The sequence below is a fragment of the Mesoplodon densirostris genome, chromosome 6, assembly GCF_025265405.1.
Source record: "Mesoplodon densirostris isolate mMesDen1 chromosome 6, mMesDen1 primary haplotype, whole genome shotgun sequence".
NCBI lineage: Eukaryota > Metazoa > Chordata > Mammalia > Artiodactyla > Ziphiidae > Mesoplodon > Mesoplodon densirostris.
In genome coordinates, this window is record NC_082666.1 from 104,267,182 (window position 1) to 104,293,562 (window position 26,381).

Sequence of the window (26,381 nt, forward strand, 5' to 3'; positions counted from 1 at the left end):
AGAGAATATGGAATCAGGCACAGCTGCAGGGGCTATTGCTGCCTGGAGTGCTGTTTCTATCGACCTCAACCCACGCACACCTGGGGAGGGCTTGCCGGCAGGGTCAGGCTGCCCAGGTCAGCTAATCCTCAGCCCTCAGGGAATCACATTGCAGAAAATGCACCTCGCTAAGACAGAATATTAGCCAAGGAAAAAAAGGGCACAATGCCATTTGCAGCCCCGTAGATGAGTCTACAGGTAAGCACGGGACTTGTAGTAAGTCAGAAAGTGAAAGACACATATCGTAGGATATCACTTATAGGTGTTACCTAAAAACGGATACCAGGGCAGATATTTCCACGGAGAAGGGCAATCACAGATTTATTAAACAAACTTATGGTTCACCAATGGAAAGGTGTGAGGATTGGATTCATTACGATATTGGGGTTAAGAGACATATACAAACACAGGTGAAATATATAATCACCAAAGACCTACGGAATGCCAAGAGAAGACTACTCAACATTCTGTCATAATGTACATGGGAAAAGGGTCCCAGGAAGAACAGACATATGTATATGTGTAACAGAACCACATCTTGCACACCTAAAACAAGCAAACGTTGTAATCAAACTTGCTGTAATAAAAAATTAAAAATTAAATTAAAAACACGAACAAGAAGTAGTGAGACAAACTTGAGGGGCTTTCTCCTGGCACATTCCATTCTAAATTCCAATCTAGAACAGGCTTCCATTGAGGCTCTGTTGCCCTAGTAACCAGATTTGCTAAGGGGGAACTGCTGCCACCTTGTGGCCATTTCACACAACAGCAGCTTTAATCCCAGCGCTAATGGTCAGTGGATATTCCAAATCATTGCAGGCCTGTAAATGACACCTGCCCTGAAAACAAATCCTGGGGTCATATATCGACCAAAAAGTTCAAAAGACGTCCATATTTCAAAACGACAGTTTCAAGAGGCATATTTCACGCACATTAGTGTTCTGCTTCTTTTGCTTTCTTTCTTTTTTGGTTAAAAAAAAAACGGGAATGGAAAAAGGCAACCCTCAGAATGGGCGAAAACGTTCGCAAACGAATCAATGGACAAGGGTTTAATCTCCAATATATATAAACAGCTCACGCAGCTTAATATTAATAAAACAAACAACCCAATACAAAAATGGGCAGAAGATCTAAATAGACGTTTCTTCAAAGAAGTCACAGAGACGGCCAAGACGCACATGAAAAGCTGCTCAACACCACTAATTATTAGAGAAATGCAAATCAAAATGACAATGAGGTATCACCTCACACCTGTTAGAATCGGCAGCATCAGAAAATCTACAAACAACAAATTCTGGGGAGGGTGTGGACAAAAGGAACCCTCTTCCACTATTAGTGGGAAGGTAAATTGATACAGTCACTATGGAGAACAGTATGGAGTTTCCTTAAAGAAACTAGGAATAGAATTACCATAGGATCCAGCAATCCCACTTCTGGGCATATACCCAGAGACAACCATAAATCAAAAACACACATTCACCACAATGTTCATTGCAGCACTATTTACAATAGCCAGGTAATGGAAGCAACCTAAATGCCCACAGACAGACGAATGGATAAAGATGTGGTACATACATAAAATGGGATATGACTCAGCCATGAAAAGGAATGAAACTGGGTTATTTGTAGAGAAGTCGGTGGATCTAGAGACTGTCATACAGAATGAAGTAAGTCAGAAAGAGCAAAACAAATATTCTGTATTAATGCATGTATGTGGAACCTAGATATATGGTACAGATGAACAGGTTTGCAGGGCAGAAATAGAGAAACAGAGGTAGAGAACAAACGTATGGACACCAAGTGGGGGAAGCCATGGGGTGTTGGTGGTCAGATGAGTTGGGAGATAGGTATTGACCTGTATATATGTATATGAATAAAATATATAACTAATAATAACCTGCTGTATGGAAAAATAAATATGATTAAACTGCAAAATTTTTAGAAATGAAATTTAAAAATAAAACAGAAAAAAAGTTCTTCCCTTCACACAGATGTATTTCTATGAATGAATTATTTCCATGCTTATATCAATAAATACATAAAAGATGAATAACTTCTAACTTGAACCAAAAAAGAAAAAAAAAATCCTGTACCCAGCAGTTATACAGAGGAAAACCCTATCAGGGCACTTGTTCCAGCGGTAAACAATTCTGAGATTGGTCAGAGGTGGGGAATCATCTCCCATACAGCCAGCAGCCCGGCCCCCCCACGCAAGGAGCGTCCTGATTGCAAAGCTGGGGGACAGTGCCGAGGCCTCTGTGAGTAAACGTGAGCTGAGCCCCAGGCCAGCTGCTGCTGAACTGTTCCCACCCTTCCCAGGTAAAACACCTGAATATGTACAAGGGCTTGAAAGCCTAGAGGAAGGGCCGAGGAGCCACACCAGCGACAGCACGCAGGCCAACTTGGTGCCTGCAGGCCAGCCAGGATGGTCCTGGCCCCGGGCGCTCTTCTGGAAGCTTTCCATTTCCCTGCCTGAGATACCACTCCTGTCCCGGCCCCCACTCTTTTTTTTCCTCCCTCACCTCAGCCCGGAGAGAAATTCCAGTGGAAATTAAGGGTGACACATCCTCTTCTTTACAGGTGGCAACCTGGCAACTCCTGCAGAAATTCCAGCAGAGCCCCACTCACACCGGGCCACCAACAAAGCCGTGGACCCTCACACCCTCCCACCAGCACAGCCCCGAGACTGCTGACGGGGCAGAGAATATGGAGTCAGGCACAGCTGCAGGGGCTATTGCTGCCTGGAGTGCTGTTTCTATTGAACTCAACCCAGGCACACCTGGGGAGGGCTTGCCGGCAGGGTCAGGCTTCCCAGGTCAGCTAATCCTCAGCCCTCAGGGAATCACATTGCAGAAAATGGACCTCGCTAAGACAGAATATTAGCCAAGGAAAAAAAGGGCACAATGCCATTTGCAGCCCCGTAGATGAGTCTACAGGTAAGCACGGGACTTGTAGTAAGTCAGAAAGTGAAAGACACATATCGTAGGATATCACTTATAGGTGTTACCTAAAAACGGATACCAGGGCAGATATTTCCACGGAGAAGGGCAATCACAGATTCATTAAACAAACTTATGGTTCACCAATGGAAAGGTGTGAGGATTGGATTCATTACGATATTGGGGTTAAGAGACATATACAAACACAGGTGAAATATATAATCACCAAAGACCTACGGAATGCCAAGAGAAGACTACTCAACATTCTGTCATAACGTACATGGGAAAAGGGTCCCAGGCATAACAGACATATGTATATGTGTAAAAGAACCACATCTTGCACACCTACAACAAGCAAACGTTGTAATCAAACTTGCTGTAATAAAAAATTAAAAATTAAATTAAAAACACGAACAAGAAGTAGTGAGACAAACTTGAGGGGCTTTCTCCTGGCACATTCCATTCTAAATTCCAATCTAGAACAGGCTTCCATTGAGGCTCTGTTGCCCTGGTAACCAGATTTGCTAAGGGAGAACTGCTGCCACCTTGTGGCCATTTCGCACAACAGCAGCTTTAATCCCAGCGCTACTGGTCAGTGGATATTCCAAATCATTGCAGGCCTGTAAATGACACCTGCCCTGAAAACAAATCCTGGGGTCATATATCGACCAAAAAGTTCAAAAGACGTCCATATTTCAAAACGACAGTTTCAAGAGGCATATTTCACGCACATTAGTGTTCTGCTTCTTTTGCTTTCTTTCTTTTTTGGTTAAAAAAAACGGGAATGGAAAAAGGCAACCCTCAGAATGGGCGAAAACGTTCGCAAACGAATCAATGGGCAAGGGTTTAATCTCCAATATATATAAACAGCTCACGCAGCTTAATATTAATAAAACAAACAACCCAATACAAAAATGGGCAGAAGATCTAAATAGACGTTTCTTCAAAGAAGTCACAGAGACGGCCAAGACGCACATGAAAAGCTGCTCAACACCACTAATTATTAGAGAAATGCAAATCAAAACGACAATGAGGTATCACCTCACACCTGTTAGAATCGGCATCATCAGAAAATCTACAAACAACAAATTCTGGGGAGGGTGTGGACAAAAGGAACCCTCTTCCACTATTGGTTGGGAGGTAAATTGATACAGTCACTATGGAGAACAGTATGGAGTTTCCTTAAAGAAACTAGAAATAGAATTACCATAGGATCCAGCAATCCCACTTCTGGGCATATAGCCAGAGAAAACCATAAATCAAAAACACACATTCACCACAATGTTCATTGCAGCACTATTTACAATAGCCAGGTAATGGAAGCAACCTAAATGCCCACAGACAGATGAATGGATAAAGATGTGGTACATACATAAAATGGGATATGACTCAGCCATGAAAAGGAATGAAACTGGGTTATTTGTAGAGAAGTCGGTGGATCTAGAGACTGTCATACAGAATGAAGTAAGTCAGAAAGAGCAAAACAAATATTCTGTATTAATGCATGTATGTGGAACCTAGATATATGGTACAGATGAACAGGTTTGCAGGGCAGAAATAGAGAAACAGAGGTAGAGAACAAACGTATGGACACCAAGTGGGGGAAGCCATGGGGTGATGGTGGTCAGATGAGTTGGGAGATAGGTATTGACCTGTATATATGTATATGAATAAAATAGATAACTAATAATAACCTGCTGTATAGAAAAATAAATATAATTAAACTGCAAAATTTTTAGAAATGAAATTTAAAAATAAAACAGAAAAAAGTTCTTCCCTTCACACAGATGTATTTCTATAAATGAATTATTTCCATGCTTATATCAATAAATACATAAAAGATGAATAAATTCTAACTTGAACCAAAAAAGAAAAAAAAAAACCTGAACCCAGCAGTTATACAGAGGAAAACCCTATCAGGGCACTTGCTCCAGCGGTAAACAATTCTGACATTGGTCAGAGGTGGGGAATCATCTCCCATACAGCCAGCAGCCCGGCCCCCCCACGCAAGGAGCGTCGTCATTGCAAAGCTGGGGGACCGTGCCGAGGCCTCTGTGAGTAAACGTGAGCTGAGCCCCAGGCCAGCTGCTGCTGAACTGTTCCCACCCTTCCCAGGTAAAACACCTGAATATGTACAAGGGCTTGAAAGCCTAGAGGAAGGGCCGTGGAGCCACACCAGCGACAGCATGCAGGCCAACTTGGTGCCTGCAGGCCAGCCAGGATGGTCCTGGCCCCGGGCACTCTTCTAGAAGCTTTCCATTTCCCTGCCTGATATACCCCTCCTGTCCCGGCCATCATTCCTTTTTTTCCTTCCTCACCTCAGCCCGGAGAGAAATTCCAGTGGAAGTTATGGGTGACACATCCTCTTCTTTACAGGTGGCAGCCTGGCAACTCCTGCAGAAAGTCCAGCAGAGCCCCACTCACACCGGGCCACCAACAAAGCCGTGGACCCTCACACCCTCCCACCAGCACAGCCCCGAGACTGCTGACGGGGCAGAGAATATGGAATCAGGCACAGCTGCAGGGGCTATTGCTGCCTGGAGTGCTGTTTCTATCGACCTCAACCCACGCACACCTGGGGAGGGCTTGCCGGCAGGGTCAGGCTGCCCAGGTCAGCTAATCCTCAGCCCTCAGGGAATCACATTGCAGAAAATGCACCTCGCTAAGACAGAATATTAGCCAAGGAAAAAAAGGGCACAATGCCATTTGCAGCCCCGTAGATGAGTCTACAGGTAAGCACGGGACTTGTAGTAAGTCAGAAAGTGAAAGACACATATCGTAGGATATCACTTATAGGTGTTACCTAAAAACGGATACCAGGGCAGATATTTCCACGGAGAAGGGCAATCACAGATTTATTAAACAAACTTATGGTTCACCAATGGAAAGGTGTGAGGATTGGATTCATTACGATATTGGGGTTAAGAGACATATACAAACACAGGTGAAATATATAATCACCAAAGACCTACGGAATGCCAAGAGAAGACTACTCAACATTCTGTCATAATGTACATGGGAAAAGGGTCCCAGGAAGAACAGACATATGTATATGTGTAACAGAACCACATCTTGCACACCTAAAACAAGCAAACGTTGTAATCAAACTTGCTGTAATAAAAAATTAAAAATTAAATTAAAAACACGAACAAGAAGTAGTGAGACAAACTTGAGGGGCTTTCTCCTGGCACATTCCATTCTAAATTCCAATCTAGAACAGGCTTCCATTGAGGCTCTGTTGCCCTAGTAACCAGATTTGCTAAGGGGGAACTGCTGCCACCTTGTGGCCATTTCACACAACAGCAGCTTTAATCCCAGCGCTAATGGTCAGTGGATATTCCAAATCATTGCAGGCCTGTAAATGACACCTGCCCTGAAAACAAATCCTGGGGTCATATATCGACCAAAAAGTTCAAAAGACGTCCATATTTCAAAACGACAGTTTCAAGAGGCATATTTCACGCACATTAGTGTTCTGCTTCTTTTGCTTTCTTTCTTTTTTGGTTAAAAAAAAAACGGGAATGGAAAAAGGCAACCCTCAGAATGGGCGAAAACGTTCGCAAACGAATCAATGGACAAGGGTTTAATCTCCAATATATATAAACAGCTCACGCAGCTTAATATTAATAAAACAAACAACCCAATACAAAAATGGGCAGAAGATCTAAATAGACGTTTCTTCAAAGAAGTCACAGAGACGGCCAAGACGCACATGAAAAGCTGCTCAACACCACTAATTATTAGAGAAATGCAAATCAAAATGACAATGAGGTATCACCTCACACCTGTTAGAATCGGCAGCATCAGAAAATCTACAAACAACAAATTCTGGGGAGGGTGTGGACAAAAGGAACCCTCTTCCACTATTAGTGGGAAGGTAAATTGATACAGTCACTATGGAGAACAGTATGGAGTTTCCTTAAAGAAACTAGGAATAGAATTACCATAGGATCCAGCAATCCCACTTCTGGGCATATACCCAGAGACAACCATAAATCAAAAACACACATTCACCACAATGTTCATTGCAGCACTATTTACAATAGCCAGGTAATGGAAGCAACCTAAATGCCCACAGACAGACGAATGGATAAAGATGTGGTACATACATAAAATGGGATATGACTCAGCCATGAAAAGGAATGAAACTGGGTTATTTGTAGAGAAGTCGGTGGATCTAGAGACTGTCATACAGAATGAAGTAAGTCAGAAAGAGCAAAACAAATATTCTGTATTAATGCATGTATGTGGAACCTAGATATATGGTACAGATGAACAGGTTTGCAGGGCAGAAATAGAGAAACAGAGGTAGAGAACAAACGTATGGACACCAAGTGGGGGAAGCCATGGGGTGTTGGTGGTCAGATGAGTTGGGAGATAGGTATTGACCTGTATATATGTATATGAATAAAATAGATAACTAATAATAACCTGCTGTATAGAAAAATAAATATGATTAAACTGCAAAATTTTTAGAAATGAAATTTAAAAATAAAACAGAAAAAAAGTTCTTCCCTTCACACAGATGTATTTCTATGAATGAATTATTTCCATGCTTATATCAATAAATACATAAAAGATGAATAACTTCTAACTTGAACCAAAAAAGAAAAAAAAAATCCTGTACCCAGCAGTTATACAGAGGAAAACCCTATCAGGGCACTTGTTCCAGCGGTAAACAATTCTGAGATTGGTCAGAGGTGGGGAATCATCTCCCATACAGCCAGCAGCCCGGCCCCCCCACGCAAGGAGCGTCCTGATTGCAAAGCTGGGGGACAGTGCCGAGGCCTCTGTGAGTAAACGTGAGCTGAGCCCCAGGCCAGCTGCTGCTGAACTGTTCCCACCCTTCCCAGGTAAAACACCTGAATATGTACAAGGGCTTGAAAGCCTAGAGGAAGGGCCGTGGAGCCACACCAGCGACAGCACGCAGGCCAACTTGGTGCCTGCAGGCCAGCCAGGATGGTCCTGGCCCCGGGCGCTCTTCTGGAAGCTTTCCATTTCCCTGCCTGAGATACCACTCCTGTCCCGGCCCCCACTCTTTTTTTTCCTCCCTCACCTCAGCCCGGAGAGAAATTCCAGTGGAAATTATGGGTGACACATCCTCTTCTTTACAGGTGGCAACCTGGCAACTCCTGCAGAAATTCCAGCAGAGCCCCACTCACACCGGGCCACCAACAAAGCCGTGGACCCTCACACCCTCCCACCAGCACAGCCCCGAGACTGCTGACGGGGCAGAGAATATGGAGTCAGGCACAGCTGCAGGGGCTATTGCTGCCTGGAGTGCTGTTTCTATTGAACTCAACCCAGGCACACCTGGGGAGGGCTTGCCGGCAGGGTCAGGCTGCCCAGGTCAGCTAATCCTCAGCCCTCAGGGAATCACATTGCAGAAAATGGACCTCGCTAAGACAGAATATTAGCCAAGGAAAAAAAGGGCACAATGCCATTTGCAGCCCCGTAGATGAGTCTACAGGTAAGCACGGGACTTGTAGTAAGTCAGAAAGTGAAAGACACATATCGTAGGATATCACTTATAGGTGTTACCTAAAAACGGATACCAGGGCAGATATTTCCACGGAGAAGGGCAATCACAGATTCATTAAACAAACTTATGGTTCACCAATGGAAAGGTGTGAGGATTGGATTCATTACGATATTGGGGTTAAGAGACATATACAAACACAGGTGAAATATATAATCACCAAAGACCTACGGAATGCCAAGAGAAGACTACTCAACATTCTGTCATAACGTACATGGGAAAAGGGTCCCAGGAAGAACAGACATATGTATATGTGTAAAAGAACCACATCTTGCACACCTACAACAAGCAAACGTTGTAATCAAACTTGCTGTAATAAAAAATTAAAAATTAAATTAAAAACACGAACAAGAAGTAGTGAGACAAACTTGAGGGGCTTTCTCCTGGCACATTCCATTCTAAATTCCAATCTAGAACAGGCTTCCATTGAGGCTCTGTTGCCCTGGTAACCAGATTTGCTAAGGGAGAACTGCTGCCACCTTGTGGCCATTTCGCACAACAGCAGCTTTAATCCCAGCGCTACTGGTCAGTGGATATTCCAAATCATTGCAGGCCTGTAAATGACACCTGCCCTGAAAACAAATCCTGGGGTCATATATCGACCAAAAAGTTCAAAAGACGTCCATATTTCAAAACGACAGTTTCAAGAGGCATATTTCACGCACATTAGTGTTCTGCTTCTTTTGCTTTCTTTCTTTTTTGGTTAAAAAAAAAACGGGAATGGAAAAAGGCAACCCTCAGAATGGGCGAAAACGTTCGCAAACGAATCAATGGACAAGGGTTTAATCTCCAATATATATAAACAGCTCACGCAGCTTAATATTAATAAAACAAACAACCCAATACAAAAATGGGCAGAAGATCTAAATAGACGTTTCTTCAAAGAAGTCACAGAGACGGCCAAGACGCACATGAAAAGATGCTCAACACCACTAATTATTAGAGAAATGCAAATCAAAACGACAATGAGGTATCACCTCACACCTGTTAGAATCGGCATCATCAGAAAATCTACAAACAACAAATTCTGGGGAGGGTGTGGACAAAAGGAACCCTCTTCCACTATTGGTGGGAAGGTAAATTGATACAGTCACTATGGAGAACAGTATGGAGTTTCCTTAAAGAAACTAGAAATAGAATTACCATAGGATCCAGCAATCCCACTTCTGGGCATATACACAGAGACAACCATAAATCAAAAACACACATTCACCACAATGTTCATTGCAGCACTATTTACAATAGCCAGGTAATGGAAGCAACCTAAATGCCCACAGACAGATGAATGGATAAAGATGTGGTACATACATAAAATGGGATATGACTCAGCCATGAAAAGGAATGAAACTGGGTTATTTGTAGAGAAGTCGGTGGATCTAGAGACTGTCATACAGAATGAAGTAAGTCAGAAAGAGCAAAACAAATATTCTGTATTAATGCATGTATGTGGAACCTAGATATATGGTACAGATGAACAGGTTTGCAGGGCAGAAATAGAGAAACAGAGGTAGAGAACAAACGTATGGACACCAAGTGGGGGAAGCCATGGGGTGATGGTGGTCAGATGAGTTGGGAGATAGGTATTGACCTGTATATATGTATATGAATAAAATAGATAACTAATAATAACCTGCTGTATAGAAAAATAAATATAATTAAACTGCAAAATTTTTAGAAATGAAATTTAAAAATAAAACAGAAAAAAGTTCTTCCCTTCACACAGATATATTTCTATGAATGAATTATTTCCATGCTTATATCAATAAATACATTATAGATGAATAAATTCTAACTTGAACCAAAAAAGAAAAAAAAAACCTGAACCCAGCAGTTATACAGAGGAAAACCCTATCAGGGCACTTGCTCCAGCGGTAAACAATTCTGACATTGGTCAGAGGTGGGGAATCATCTCCCATACAGCCAGCAGCCCGGCCCCCCCACGCAAGGAGCATCCTCATTGCAAAGCTGGGGGACCGTGCCGAGGCCTCTGTGAGTAAACGTGAGCTGAGCCCCAGGCCAGCTGCTGCTGAACTGTTCCCACCCTTCCCAGGTAAAACACCTGAATATGTACAAGGGCTTGAAAGCCTAGAGGAAGGGCCGTGGAGCCACACCAGCGACAGCATGCAGGCCAACTTGGTGCCTGCAGGCCAGCCAGGATGGTCCTGGCCCCGGGCACTCTTCTAGAAGCTTTCCATTTCCCTGCCTGATATACCCCTCCTGTCCCGGCCATCATTCCTTTTTTTCCTTCCTCACCTCAGCCCGGAGAGAAATTCCAGTGGAAGTTATGGGTGACACATCCTCTTCTTTACAGGTGGCAGCCTGGCAACTCCTGCAGAAAGTCCAGCAGAGCCCCACTCACACCGGGCCACCAACAAAGCCGTGGACCCTCACACCCTCCCACCAGCACAGCCCCGAGACTGCTGACGGGGCAGAGAATATGGAATCAGGCACAGCTGCAGGGGCTATTGCTGCCTGGAGTGCTGTTTCTATCGACCTCAACCCACGCACACCTGGGGAGGGCTTGCCGGCAGGGTCAGGCTGCCCAGGTCAGCTAATCCTCAGCCCTCAGGGAATCACATTGCAGAAAATGGACCTCGCTAAGACAGAATATTAGCCAAGGAAAAAAAGGGCACAATGCCATTTGCAGCCCCGTAGATGAGTCTACAGGTAAGCACGTGACTTGTAGTAAGTCAGAAAGTGAAAGACACATATCGTAGGATATCACTTATAGGTGTTACCTAAAAACGGATACCAGGGCAGATATTTCCACGGAGAAGGGCAATCACAGATTCATTAAACAAACTTATGGTTCACCAATGGAAAGGTGTGAGGATTGGATTCATTACGATATTGGGGTTAAGAGACATATACAAACACAGGTGAAATATATAATCACCAAAGACCTACGGAATGCCAAGAGAAGACTACTCAACATTCTGTCATAATGTACATGGGAAAAGGGTCCCAGGAAGAACAGACATATGTATATGTGTAACAGAACCACATCTTGCACACCTAAAACAAGCAAACGTTGTAATCAAACTTGCTGTAATAAAAAATTAAAAATTAAATTAAAAACACGAACAAGAAGTAGTGAGACAAACTTGAGGGGCTTTCTCCTGGCACATTCCATTCTAAATTCCAATCTAGAACAGGCTTCCATTGAGGCTCTGTTGCCCTAGTAACCAGATTTGCTAAGGGGGAACTGCTGCCACCTTGTGGCCATTTCACACAACAGCAGCTTTAATCCCAGCGCTAATGGTCAGTGGATATTCCAAATCATTGCAGGCCTGTAAATGACACCTGCCCTGAAAACAAATCCTGGGGTCATATATCGACCAAAAAGTTCAAAAGACGTCCATATTTCAAAACGACAGTTTCAAGAGGCATATTTCACGCACATTAGTGTTCTGCTTCTTTTGCTTTCTTTCTTTTTTGGTTAAAAAAAAAACGGGAATGGAAAAAGGCAACCCTCAGAATGGGCGAAAACGTTCGCAAACGAATCAATGGACAAGGGTTTAATCTCCAATATATATAAACAGCTCACGCAGCTTAATATTAATAAAACAAACAACCCAATACAAAAATGGGCAGAAGATCTAAATAGACGTTTCTTCAAAGAAGTCACAGAGACGGCCAAGACGCACATGAAAAGCTGCTCAACACCACTAATTATTAGAGAAATGCAAATCAAAATGACAATGAGGTATCACCTCACACCTGTTAGAATCGGCAGCATCAGAAAATCTACAAACAACAAATTCTGGGGAGGGTGTGGACAAAAGGAACCCTCTTCCACTATTAGTGGGAAGGTAAATTGATACAGTCACTATGGAGAACAGTATGGAGTTTCCTTAAAGAAACTAGGAATAGAATTACCATAGGATCCAGCAATCCCACTTCTGGGCATATACCCAGAGACAACCATAAATCAAAAACACACATTCACCACAATGTTCATTGCAGCACTATTTACAATAGCCAGGTAATGGAAGCAACCTAAATGCCCACAGACAGACGAATGGATAAAGATGTGGTACATACATAAAATGGGATATGACTCAGCCATGAAAAGGAATGAAACTGGGTTATTTGTAGAGAAGTCGGTGGATCTAGAGACTGTCATACAGAATGAAGTAAGTCAGAAAGAGCAAAACAAATATTCTGTATTAATGCATGTATGTGGAACCTAGATATATGGTACAGATGAACAGGTTTGCAGGGCAGAAATAGAGAAACAGAGGTAGAGAACAAACGTATGGACACCAAGTGGGGGAAGCCATGGGGTGTTGGTGGTCAGATGAGTTGGGAGATAGGTATTGACCTGTATATATGTATATGAATAAAATAGATAACTAATAATAACCTGCTGTATAGAAAAATAAATATGATTAAACTTGCAAAATTTTTAGAAATGAAATTTAAAAATAAAACAGAAAAAAAGTTCTTCCCTTCACACAGATGTATTTCTATGAATGAATTATTTCCATGCTTATATCAATAAATACATAAAAGATGAATAACTTCTAACTTGAACCAAAAAAGAAAAAAAAAATCCTGTACCCAGCAGTTATACAGAGGAAAACCCTATCAGGGCACTTGTTCCAGCGGTAAACAATTCTGAGATTGGTCAGAGGTGGGGAATCATCTCCCATACAGCCAGCAGCCCGGCCCCCCCAAGCAAGGAGCGTCCTGATTGCAAAGCTGGGGGACAGTGCCGAGGCCTCTGTGAGTAAACGTGAGCTGAGCCCCAGGCCAGCTGCTGCTGAACTGTTCCCACCCTTCCCAGGTAAAACACCTGAATATGTACAAGGGCTTGAAAGCCTAGAGGAAGGGCCGTGGAGCCACACCAGCGACAGCACGCAGGCCAACTTGGTGCCTGCAGGCCAGCCAGGATGGTCCTGGCCCCGGGCGCTCTTCTGGAAGCTTTCCATTTCCCTGCCTGAGATACCACTCCTGTCCCGGCCCCCACTCTTTTTTTTCCTCCCTCACCTCAGCCCGGAGAGAAATTCCAGTGGAAATTATGGGTGACACATCCTCTTCTTTACAGGTGGCAACCTGGCAACTCCTGCAGAAATTCCAGCAGAGCCCCACTCACACCGGGCCACCAACAAAGCCGTGGACCCTCACACCCTCCCACCAGCACAGCCCCGAGACTGCTGACGGGGCAGAGAATATGGAGTCAGGCACAGCTGCAGGGGCTATTGCTGCCTGGAGTGCTGTTTCTATTGAACTCAACCCAGGCACACCTGGGGAGGGCTTGCCGGCAGGGTCAGGCTGCCCAGGTCAGCTAATCCTCAGCCCTCAGGGAATCACATTGCAGAAAATGGACCTCGCTAAGACAGAATATTAGCCAAGGAAAAAAAGGGCACAATGCCATTTGCAGCCCCGTAGATGAGTCTACAGGTAAGCACGGGACTTGTAGTAAGTCAGAAAGTGAAAGACACATATCGTAGGATATCACTTATAGGTGTTACCTAAAAACGGATACCAGGGCAGATATTTCCACGGAGAAGGGCAATCACAGATTCATTAAACAAACTTATGGTTCACCAATGGAAAGGTGTGAGGATTGGATTCATTACGATATTGGGGTTAAGAGACATATACAAACACAGGTGAAATATATAATCACCAAATACCTACGGAATGCCAAGAGAAGACTACTCAACATTCTGTCATAACGTACATGGGAAAAGGGTCCCAGGAAGAACAGACATATGTATATGTGTAAAAGAACCACATCTTGCACACCTACAACAAGCAAACGTTGTAATCAAACTTGCTGTAATAAAAAATTAAAAATTAAATTAAAAACACGAACAAGAAGTAGTGAGACAAACTTGAGGGGCTTTCTCCTGGCACATTCCATTCTAAATTCCAATCTAGAACAGGCTTCCATTGAGGCTCTGTTGCCCTGGTAACCAGATTTGCTAAGGGAGAACTGCTGCCACCTTGTGGCCATTTCGCACAACAGCAGCTTTAATCCCAGCGCTACTGGTCAGTGGATATTCCAAATCATTGCAGGCCTGTAAATGACACCTGCCCTGAAAACAAATCCTGGGGTCATATATCGACCAAAAAGTTCAAAAGACGTCCATATTTCAAAACGACAGTTTCAAGAGGCATATTTCACGCACATTAGTGTTCTACTTCTTTTGCTTTCTTTCTTTTTTGGTTAAAAAAAAACGGGAATGGAAAAAGGCAACCCTCAGAATGGGCGAAAACGTTCGCAAACGAATCAATGGACAAGGGTTTAATCTCCAATATATATAAACAGCTCACGCAGCTTAATATTAATAAAACAAACAACCCAATACAAAAATGGGCAGAAGATCTAAATAGACGTTTCTTCAAAGAAGTCACAGAGACGGCCAAGACGCACATGAAAAGATGCTCAACACCACTAATTATTAGAGAAATGCAAATCAAAATGACAATGAGGTATCACCTCACACCTGTTAGAATCGGCAGCATCAGAAAATCTACAAACAACAAATTCTGGGGAGGGTGTGGACAAAAGGAACCCTCTTCCACTATTAGTGGGAAGGTAAATTGATACAGTCACTATGGAGAACAGTATGGAGTTTCCTTAAAGAAACTAGGAATAGAATTACCATAGGATCCAGCAATCCCACTTCTGGGCATATACCCAGAGACAACCATAAATCAAAAACACACATTCACCACAATGTTCATTGCAGCACTATTTACAATAGCCAGGTAATGGAAGCAACCTAAATGCCCACAGACAGACGAATGGATAAAGATGTGGTACATACATAAAATGGGATATGACTCAGCCATGAAAAGGAATGAAACTGGGTTATTTGTAGAGAAGTCGGTGGATCTAGAGACTGTCATACAGAATGAAGTAAGTCAGAAAGAGCAAAACAAATATTCTGTATTAATGCATGTATGTGGAACCTAGATATATGGTACAGATGAACAGGTTTGCAGGGCAGAAATAGAGAAACAGAGGTAGAGAACAAACGTATGGACACCAAGTGGGGGAAGCCATGGGGTGTTGGTGGTCAGATGAGTTGGGAGATAGGTATTGACCTGTATATATGTATATGAATAAAATAGATAACTAATAATAACCTGCTGTATAGAAAAATAAATATGATTAAACTTGCAAAATTTTTAGAAATGAAATTTAAAAATAAAACAGAAAAAAAGTTCTTCCCTTCACACAGATGTATTTCTATGAATGAATTATTTCCATGCTTATATCAATAAATACATAAAAGATGAATAACTTCTAACTTGAACCAAAAAAGAAAAAAAAAATCCTGTACCCAGCAGTTATACAGAGGAAAACCCTATCAGGGCACTTGTTCCAGCGGTAAACAATTCTGAGATTGGTCAGAGGTGGGGAATCATCTCCCATACAGCCAGCAGCCCGGCCCCCCCAAGCAAGGAGCGTCCTGATTGCAAAGCTGGGGGACAGTGCCGAGGCCTCTGTGAGTAAACGTGAGCTGAGCCCCAGGCCAGCTGCTGCTGAACTGTTCCCACCCTTCCCAGGTAAAACACCTGAATATGTACAAGGGCTTGAAAGCCTAGAGGAAGGGCCGTGGAGCCACACCAGCGACAGCACGCAGGCCAACTTGGTGCCTGCAGGCCAGCCAGGATGGTCCTGGCCCCGGGCGCTCTTCTGGAAGCTTTCCATTTCCCTGCCTGAGATACCACTCCTGTCCCGGCCCCCACTCTTTTTTTTCCTCCCTCACCTCAGCCCGGAGAGAAATTCCAGTGGAAATTATGGGTGACACATCCTCTTCTTTACAGGTGGCAACCTGGCAACTCCTGCAGAAATTCCAGCAGAGCCCCACTCACACCGGGCCACCAACAAAGCCGTGGACCCTCACACCCTCCCACCAGCACAGCCCCGAGACTGCTGACGGGGCAGAGAATATGGAGTCAGGCACAGCTGCAGGGGCTATTGCTGCCTGGAGTGCTGTTTCTATTGAACTCAACCCAGGCACACCTGGGGAGGGCTTGCCGGCAGGGTCAGGCTGCCCAGGTCAGCTAATCCTCAGCCCTCAGGGAATCACATTGCAGAAAATGGACCTCGCTAAGACAGAATATTAGCCAAGGAAAAAAAGGGCACAATGCCATTTGCAGCCCCGTAGATGAGTCTACAGGTAAGCACGGGACTTGTAGTAAGTCAGAAAGTGAAAGACACATATCGTAGGATATCACTTATAGGTGTTACCTAAAAACGGATACCAGGGCAGATATTTCCACGGAGAAGGGCAATCACAGATTCATTAAACAAACTTATGGTTCACCAATGGAAAGGTGTGAGGATTGGATTCATTACGATATTGGGGTTAAGAGACATATACAAACACAGGTGAAATATATAATCACCAAATACCTACGGAATGCCAAGAGAAGACTACTCAACATTCTGTCATAACGTACATGGGAAAAGGGTCCCAGGAAGAACAGACATATGTATATGTGTAAAAGAACCACATCTTGCACACCTACAACAAGCAAACGTTGTAATCAAACTTGCTGTAATAAAAAATTAAAAATTAAATTAAAAACACGAACAAGAAGTAGTGAGACAAACTTGAGGGGCTTTCTCCTGGCACATTCCATTCTAAATTCCAATCTAGAACAGGCTTCCATTGAGGCTCTGTTGCCCTGGTAACCAGATTTGCTAAGGGAGAACTGCTGCCACCTTGTGGCCATTTCGCACAACAGCAGCTTTAATCCCAGCGCTACTGGTCAGTGGATATTCCAAATCATTGCAGGCCTGTAAATGACACCTGCCCTGAAAACAAATCCTGGGGTCATATATCGACCAAAAAGTTCAAAAGACGTCCATATTTCAAAACGACAGTTTCAAGAGGCATATTTCACGCACATTAGTGTTCTACTTCTTTTGCTTTCTTTCTTTTTTGGTTAAAAAAAAACGGGAATGGAAAAAGGCAACCCTCAGAATGGGCGAAAACGTTCGCAAACGAATCAATGGACAAGGGTTTAATCTCCAATATATATAAACAGCTCACGCAGCTTAATATTAATAAAACAAACAACCCAATACAAAAATGGGCAGAAGATCTAAATAGACGTTTCTTCAAAGAAGTCACAGAGACGGCCAAGACGCACATGAAAAGATGCTCAACACCACTAATTATTAGAGAAATGCAAATCAAAACGACAATGAGGTATCACCTCACACCTGTTAGAATCGGCATCATCAGAAAATCTACAAACAACAAATTCTGGGGAGGGTGTGGACAAAAGGAACCCTCTTCCACTATTGGTGGGAAGGTAAATTGATACAGTCACTATGGAGAACAGTATGGAGTTTCCTTAAAGAAACTAGAAATAGAATTACCATAGGATCCAGCAATCCCACTTCTGGGCATATACACAGAGACAACCATAAATCAAAAACACACATTCACCACAATGTTCATTGCAGCACTATTTACAATAGCCAGGTAATGGAAGCAACCTAAATGCCCACAGACAGATGAATGGATAAAGATGTGGTACATACATAAAATGGGATATGACTCAGCCATGAAAAGGAATGAAACTGGGTTATTTGTAGAGAAGTCGGTGGATCTAGAGACTGTCATACAGAATGAAGTAAGTCAGAAAGAGCAAAACAAATATTCTGTATTAATGCATGTATGTGGAACCTAGATATATGGTACAGATGAACAGGTTTGCAGGGCAGAAATAGAGAAACAGAGGTAGAGAACAAACGTATGGACACCAAGTGGGGGAAGCCATGGGGTGATGGTGGTCAGATGAGTTGGGAGATAGGTATTGACCTGTATATATGTATATGAATAAAATAGATAACTAATAATAACCTGCTGTATAGAAAAATAAATATAATTAAACTGCAAAATTTTTAGAAATGAAATTTAAAAATAAAACAGAAAAAAGTTCTTCCCTTCACACAGATATATTTCTATGAATGAATTATTTCCATGCTTATATCAATAAATACATTATAGATGAATAAATTCTAACTTGAACCAAAAAAGAAAAAAAAAACCTGAACCCAGCAGTTATACAGAGGAAAACCCTATCAGGGCACTTGCTCCAGCGGTAAACAATTCTGACATTGGTCAGAGGTGGGGAATCATCTCCCATACAGCCAGCAGCCCGGCCCCCCCACGCAAGGAGCATCCTCATTGCAAAGCTGGGGGACCGTGCCGAGGCCTCTGTGAGTAAACGTGAGCTGAGCCCCAGGCCAGCTGCTGCTGAACTGTTCCCACCCTTCCCAGGTAAAACACCTGAATATGTACAAGGGCTTGAAAGCCTAGAGGAAGGGCCGTGGAGCCACACCAGCGACAGCATGCAGGCCAACTTGGTGCCTGCAGGCCAGCCAGGATGGTCCTGGCCCCGGGCACTCTTCTAGAAGCTTTCCATTTCCCTGCCTGATATACCCCTCCTGTCCCGGCCATCATTCCTTTTTTTCCTTCCTCACCTCAGCCCGGAGAGAAATTCCAGTGGAAGTTATGGGTGACACATCCTCTTCTTTACAGGTGGCAGCCTGGCAACTCCTGCAGAAAGTCCAGCAGAGCCCCACTCACACCGGGCCACCAACAAAGCCGTGGACCCTCACACCCTCCCACCAGCACAGCCCCGAGACTGCTGACGGGGCAGAGAATATGGAATCAGGCACAGCTGCAGGGGCTATTGCTGCCTGGAGTGCTGTTTCTATCGACCTCAACCCACGCACACCTGGGGAGGGCTTGCCGGCAGGGTCAGGCTGCCCAGGTCAGCTAATCCTCAGCCCTCAGGGAATCACATTGCAGAAAATGGACCTCGCTAAGACAGAATATTAGCCAAGGAAAAAAAGGGCACAATGCCATTTGCAGCCCCGTAGATGAGTCTACAGGTAAGCACGTGACTTGTAGTAAGTCAGAAAGTGAAAGACACATATCGTAGGATATCACTTATAGGTGTTACCTAAAAACGGATACCAGGGCAGATATTTCCACGGAGAAGGGCAATCACAGATTCATTAAACAAACTTATGGTTCACCAATGGAAAGGTGTGAGGATTGGATTCATTACGATATTGGGGTTAAGAGACATATACAAACACAGGTGAAATATATAATCACCAAAGACCTACGGAATGCCAAGAGAAGACTACTCAACATTCTGTCATAATGTACATGGGAAAAGGGTCCCAGGAAGAACAGACATATGTATATGTGTAACAGAACCACATCTTGCACACCTAAAACAAGCAAACGTTGTAATCAAACTTGCTGTAATAAAAAATTAAAAATTAAATTAAAAACACGAACAAGAAGTAGTGAGACAAACTTGAGGGGCTTTCTCCTGGCACATTCCATTCTAAATTCCAATCTAGAACAGGCTTCCATTGAGGCTCTGTTGCCCTAGTAACCAGATTTGCTAAGGGGGAACTGCTGCCACCTTGTGGCCATTTCACACAACAGCAGCTTTAATCCCAGCGCTAATGGTCAGTGGATATTCCAAATCATTGCAGGCCTGTAAATGACACCTGCCCTGAAAACAAATCCTGGGGTCATATATCGACCAAAAAGTTCAAAAGACGTCCATATTTCAAAACGACAGTTTCAAGAGGCATATTTCACGCACATTAGTGTTCTGCTTCTTTTGCTTTCTTTCTTTTTTGGTTAAAAAAAAAACGGGAATGGAAAAAGGCAACCCTCAGAATGGGCGAAAACGTTCGCAAACGAATCAATGGACAAGGGTTTAATCTCCAATATATATAAACAGCTCACGCAGCTTAATATTAATAAAACAAACAACCCAATACAAAAATGGGCAGAAGATCTAAATAGACGTTTCTTCAAAGAAGTCACAGAGACGGCCAAGACGCACATGAAAAGCTGCTCAACACCACTAATTATTAGAGAAATGCAAATCAAAATGACAATGAGGTATCACCTCACACCTGTTAGAATCGGCAGCATCAGAAAATCTACAAACAACAAATTCTGGGGAGGGTGTGGACAAAAGGAACCCTCTTCCACTATTAGTGGGAAGGTAAATTGATACAGTCACTATGGAGAACAGTATGGAGTTTCCTTAAAGAAACTAGGAATAGAATTACCATAGGATCCAGCAATCCCACTTCTGGGCATATACCCAGAGACAACCATAAATCAAAAACACACATTCACCACAATGTTCATTGCAGCACTATTTACAATAGCCAGGTAATGGAAGCAACCTAAATGCCCACAGACAGACGAATGGATAAAGATGTGGTACATACATAAAATGGGATATGACTCAGCCATGAAAAGGAATGAAACTGGGTTATTTGTAGAGAAGTCGGTGGATCTAGAGACTGTCATACAGAATGAAGTAAGTCAGAAAGAGCAAAACAAATATTCTGTATTAATGCATGTATGTGGAACCTAGATATATGGTACAGATGAACAGGTTTGCAGGGCAGAAATAGAGAAACAGAGGTAGAGAACAAACGTATGGACACCAAGTGGGGGAAGCCATGGGGTGTTGGTGGTCAGATGAGTTGGGAGATAGGTATTGACCTGTATATATGTATATGAATAAAATAGATAACTAATAATAACCTGCTGTATAGAAAAATAAATATGATTAAACTTGCAAAATTTTTAGAAATGAAATTTAAAAATAAAACAGAAAAAAAGTTCTTCCCTTCACACAGATGTATTTCTATGAATGAATTATTTCCATGCTTATATCAATAAATACATAAAAGATGAATAACTTCTAACTTGAACCAAAAAAGAAAAAAAAAATCCTGTACCCAGCAGTTATACAGAGGAAAACCCTATCAGGGCACTTGTTCCAGCGGTAAACAATTCTGAGATTGGTCAGAGGTGGGGAATCATCTCCCATACAGCCAGCAGCCCGGCCCCCCCAAGCAAGGAGCGTCCTGATTGCAAAGCTGGGGGACAGTGCCGAGGCCTCTGTGAGTAAACGTGAGCTGAGCCCCAGGCCAGCTGCTGCTGAACTGTTCCCACCCTTCCCAGGTAAAACACCTGAATATGTACAAGGGCTTGAAAGCCTAGAGGAAGGGCCGTGGAGCCACACCAGCGACAGCACGCAGGCCAACTTGGTGCCTGCAGGCCAGCCAGGATGGTCCTGGCCCCGGGCGCTCTTCTGGAAGCTTTCCATTTCCCTGCCTGAGATACCACTCCTGTCCCGGCCCCCACTCTTTTTTTTCCTCCCTCACCTCAGCCCGGAGAGAAATTCCAGTGGAAATTATGGGTGACACATCCTCTTCTTTACAGGTGGCAACCTGGCAACTCCTGCAGAAATTCCAGCAGAGCCCCACTCACACCGGGCCACCAACAAAGCCGTGGACCCTCACACCCTCCCACCAGCACAGCCCCGAGACTGCTGACGGGGCAGAGAATATGGAGTCAGGCACAGCTGCAGGGGCTATTGCTGCCTGGAGTGCTGTTTCTATTGAACTCAACCCAGGCACACCTGGGGAGGGCTTGCCGGCAGGGTCAGGCTGCCCAGGTCAGCTAATCCTCAGCCCTCAGGGAATCACATTGCAGAAAATGGACCTCGCTAAGACAGAATATTAGCCAAGGAAAAAAAGGGCACAATGCCATTTGCAGCCCCGTAGATGAGTCTACAGGTAAGCACGGGACTTGTAGTAAGTCAGAAAGTGAAAGACACATATCGTAGGATATCACTTATAGGTGTTACCTAAAAACGGATACCAGGGCAGATATTTCCACGGAGAAGGGCAATCACAGATTCATTAAACAAACTTATGGTTCACCAATGGAAAGGTGTGAGGATTGGATTCATTACGATATTGGGGTTAAGAGACATATACAAACACAGGTGAAATATATAATCACCAAATACCTACGGAATGCCAAGAGAAGACTACTCAACATTCTGTCATAATGTACATGGGAAAAGGGTCCCAGGAAGAACAGACATATGTATATGTGTAACAGAACCACATCTTGCACACCTAAAACAAGCAAACGTTGTAATCAAACTTGCTGTAATAAAAAATTAAAAATTAAATTAAAAACACGAACAAGAAGTAGTGAGACAAACTTGAGGGGCTTTCTCCTGGCACATTCCATTCTAAATTCCAATCTAGAACAGGCTTCCATTGAGGCTCTGTTGCCCTAGTAACCAGATTTGCTAAGGGGGAACTGCTGCCACCTTGTGGCCATTTCACACAACAGCAGCTTTAATCCCAGCGCTAATGGTCAGTGGATATTCCAAATCATTGCAGGCCTGTAAATGACACCTGCCCTGAAAACAAATCCTGGGGTCATATATCGACCAAAAAGTTCAAAAGACGTCCATATTTCAAAACGACAGTTTCAAGAGGCATATTTCACGCACATTAGTGTTCTGCTTCTTTTGCTTTCTTTCTTTTTTGGTTAAAAAAAAAACGGGAATGGAAAAAGGCAACCCTCAGAATGGGCGAAAACGTTCGCAAACGAATCAATGGACAAGGGTTTAATCTCCAATATATATAAACAGCTCACGCAGCTTAATATTAATAAAACAAACAACCCAATACAAAAATGGGCAGAAGATCTAAATAGACGTTTCTTCAAAGAAGTCACAGAGACGGCCAAGACGCACATGAAAAGCTGCTCAACACCACTAATTATTAGAGAAATGCAAATCAAAATGACAATGAGGTATCACCTCACACCTGTTAGAATCGGCAGCATCAGAAAATCTACAAACAACAAATTCTGGGGAGGGTGTGGACAAAAGGAACCCTCTTCCACTATTAGTGGGAAGGTAAATTGATACAGTCACTATGGAGAACAGTATGGAGTTTCCTTAAAGAAACTAGGAATAGAATTACCATAGGATCCAGCAATCCCACTTCTGGGCATATACCCAGAGACAACCATAAATCAAAAACACACATTCACCACAATGTTCATTGCAGCACTATTTACAATAGCCAGGTAATGGAAGCAACCTAAATGCCCACAGACAGACGAATGGATAAAGATGTGGTACATACATAAAATGGGATATGACTCAGCCATGAAAAGGAATGAAACTGGGTTATTTGTAGAGAAGTCGGTGGATCTAGAGACTGTCATACAGAATGAAGTAAGTCAGAAAGAGCAAAACAAATATTCTGTATTAATGCATGTATGTGGAACCTAGATATATGGTACAGATGAACAGGTTTGCAGGGCAGAAATAGAGAAACAGAGGTAGAGAACAAACGTATGGACACCAAGTGGGGGAAGCCATGGGGTGTTGGTGGTCAGATGAGTTGGGAGATAGGTATTGACCTGTATATATGTATATGAATAAAATAGATAACTAATAATAACCTGCTGTATAGAAAAATAAATATGATTAAACTTGCAAAATTTTTAGAAATGAAATTTAAAAATAAAACAGAAAAAAAGTTCTTCCCTTCACACAGATGTATTTCTATGAATGAATTATTTCCATGCTTATATCAATAAATACATAAAAGATGAATAACTTCTAACTTGAACCAAAAAAGAAAAAAAAAATCCTGTACCCAGCAGTTATACAGAGGAAAACCCTATCAGGGCACTTGTTCCAGCGGTAAACAATTCTGAGATTGGTCAGAGGTGGGGAATCATCTCCCATACAGCCAGCAGCCCGGCCCCCCCAAGCAAGGAGCGTCCTGATTGCAAAGCTGGGGGACAGTGCCGAGGCCTCTGTGAGTAAACGTGAGCTGAGCCCCAGGCCAGCTGCTGCTGAACTGTTCCCACCCTTCCCAGGTAAAACACCTGAATATGTACAAGGGCTTGAAAGCCTAGAGGAAGGGCCGTGGAGCCACACCAGCGACAGCACGCAGGCCAACTTGGTGCCTGCAGGCCAGCCAGGATGGTCCTGGCCCCGGGCGCTCTTCTGGAAGCTTTCCATTTCCCTGCCTGAGATACCACTCCTGTCCCGGCCCCCACTCTTTTTTTTCCTCCCTCACCTCAGCCCGGAGAGAAATTCCAGTGGAAATTATGGGTGACACATCCTCTTCTTTACAGGTGGCAACCTGGCAACTCCTGCAGAAATTCCAGCAGAGCCCCACTCACACCGGGCCACCAACAAAGCCGTGGACCCTCACACCCTCCCACCAGCACAGCCCCGAGACTGCTGACGGGGCAGAGAATATGGAGTCAGGCACAGCTGCAGGGGCTATTGCTGCCTGGAGTGCTGTTTCTATTGAACTCAACCCAGGCACACCTGGGGAGGGCTTGCCGGCAGGGTCAGGCTGCCCAGGTCAGCTAATCCTCAGCCCTCAGGGAATCACATTGCAGAAAATGGACCTCGCTAAGACAGAATATTAGCCAAGGAAAAAAAGGGCACAATGCCATTTGCAGCCCCGTAGATGAGTCTACAGGTAAGCACGGGACTTGTAGTAAGTCAGAAAGTGAAAGACACATATCGTAGGATATCACTTATAGGTGTTACCTAAAAACGGATACCAGGGCAGATATTTCCACGGAGAAGGGCAATCACAGATTCATTAAACAAACTTATGGTTCACCAATGGAAAGGTGTGAGGATTGGATTCATTACGATATTGGGGTTAAGAGACATATACAAACACAGGTGAAATATATAATCACCAAATACCTACGGAATGCCAAGAGAAGACTACTCAACATTCTGTCATAACGTACATGGGAAAAGGGTCCCAGGAAGAACAGACATATGTATATGTGTAAAAGAACCACATCTTGCACACCTACAACAAGCAAACGTTGTAATCAAACTTGCTGTAATAAAAAATTAAAAATTAAATTAAAAACACGAACAAGAAGTAGTGAGACAAACTTGAGGGGCTTTCTCCTGGCACATTCCATTCTAAATTCCAATCTAGAACAGGCTTCCATTGAGGCTCTGTTGCCCTGGTAACCAGATTTGCTAAGGGAGAACTGCTGCCACCTTGTGGCCATTTCGCACAACAGCAGCTTTAATCCCAGCGCTACTGGTCAGTGGATATTCCAAATCATTGCAGGCCTGTAAATGACACCTGCCCTGAAAACAAATCCTGGGGTCATATATCGACCAAAAAGTTCAAAAGACGTCCATATTTCAAAACGACAGTTTCAAGAGGCATATTTCACGCATATTAGTGTTCTGCTTCTTTTGCTTTCTTTCTTTTTTGGTTAAAAAAAAAACGGGAATGGAAAAAGGCAACCCTCAGAATGGGCGAAAATGTTCGCAAACGAATCAATGGACAAGGGTTTAATCTCCAATATATATAAACAGCTCACGCAGCTTAATATTAATAAAACAAACAACCCAATACAAAAATGGGCAGAAGATCTAAATAGACGTTTCTTCAAAGAAGTCACAGAGACGGCCAACACGCACATGAAAAGATGCTCAACACCACTAATTATTAGAGAAATGCAAATCAAAACGACAATGAGGTATCACCTCACACCTGTTAGAATCGGCATCATCAGAAAATCTACAAACAACAAATTCTGGGGAGGGTGTGGACAAAAGGAACCCTCTTCCACTATTGGTGGGAAGGTAAATTGATACAGTCACTATGGAGAACAGTATGGAGTTTCCTTAAAGAAACTAGAAATAGAATTACCATAGGATCCAGCAATCCCACTTCTGGGCATATACACAGAGACAACCATAAATCAAAAACACACATTCACCACAATGTTCATTGCAGCACTATTTACAATAGCCAGGTAATGGAAGCAACCTAAATGCCCACAGACAGACGAATGGATAAAGATGTGGTACATACATAAAATGGGATATGACTCAGCCATGAAAAGGAATGAAACTGGGTTATTTGTAGAGAAGTCGGTGGATCTAGAGACTGTCATACAGAATGAAGTAAGTCAGAAAGAGCAAAACAAATATTCTGTATTAAT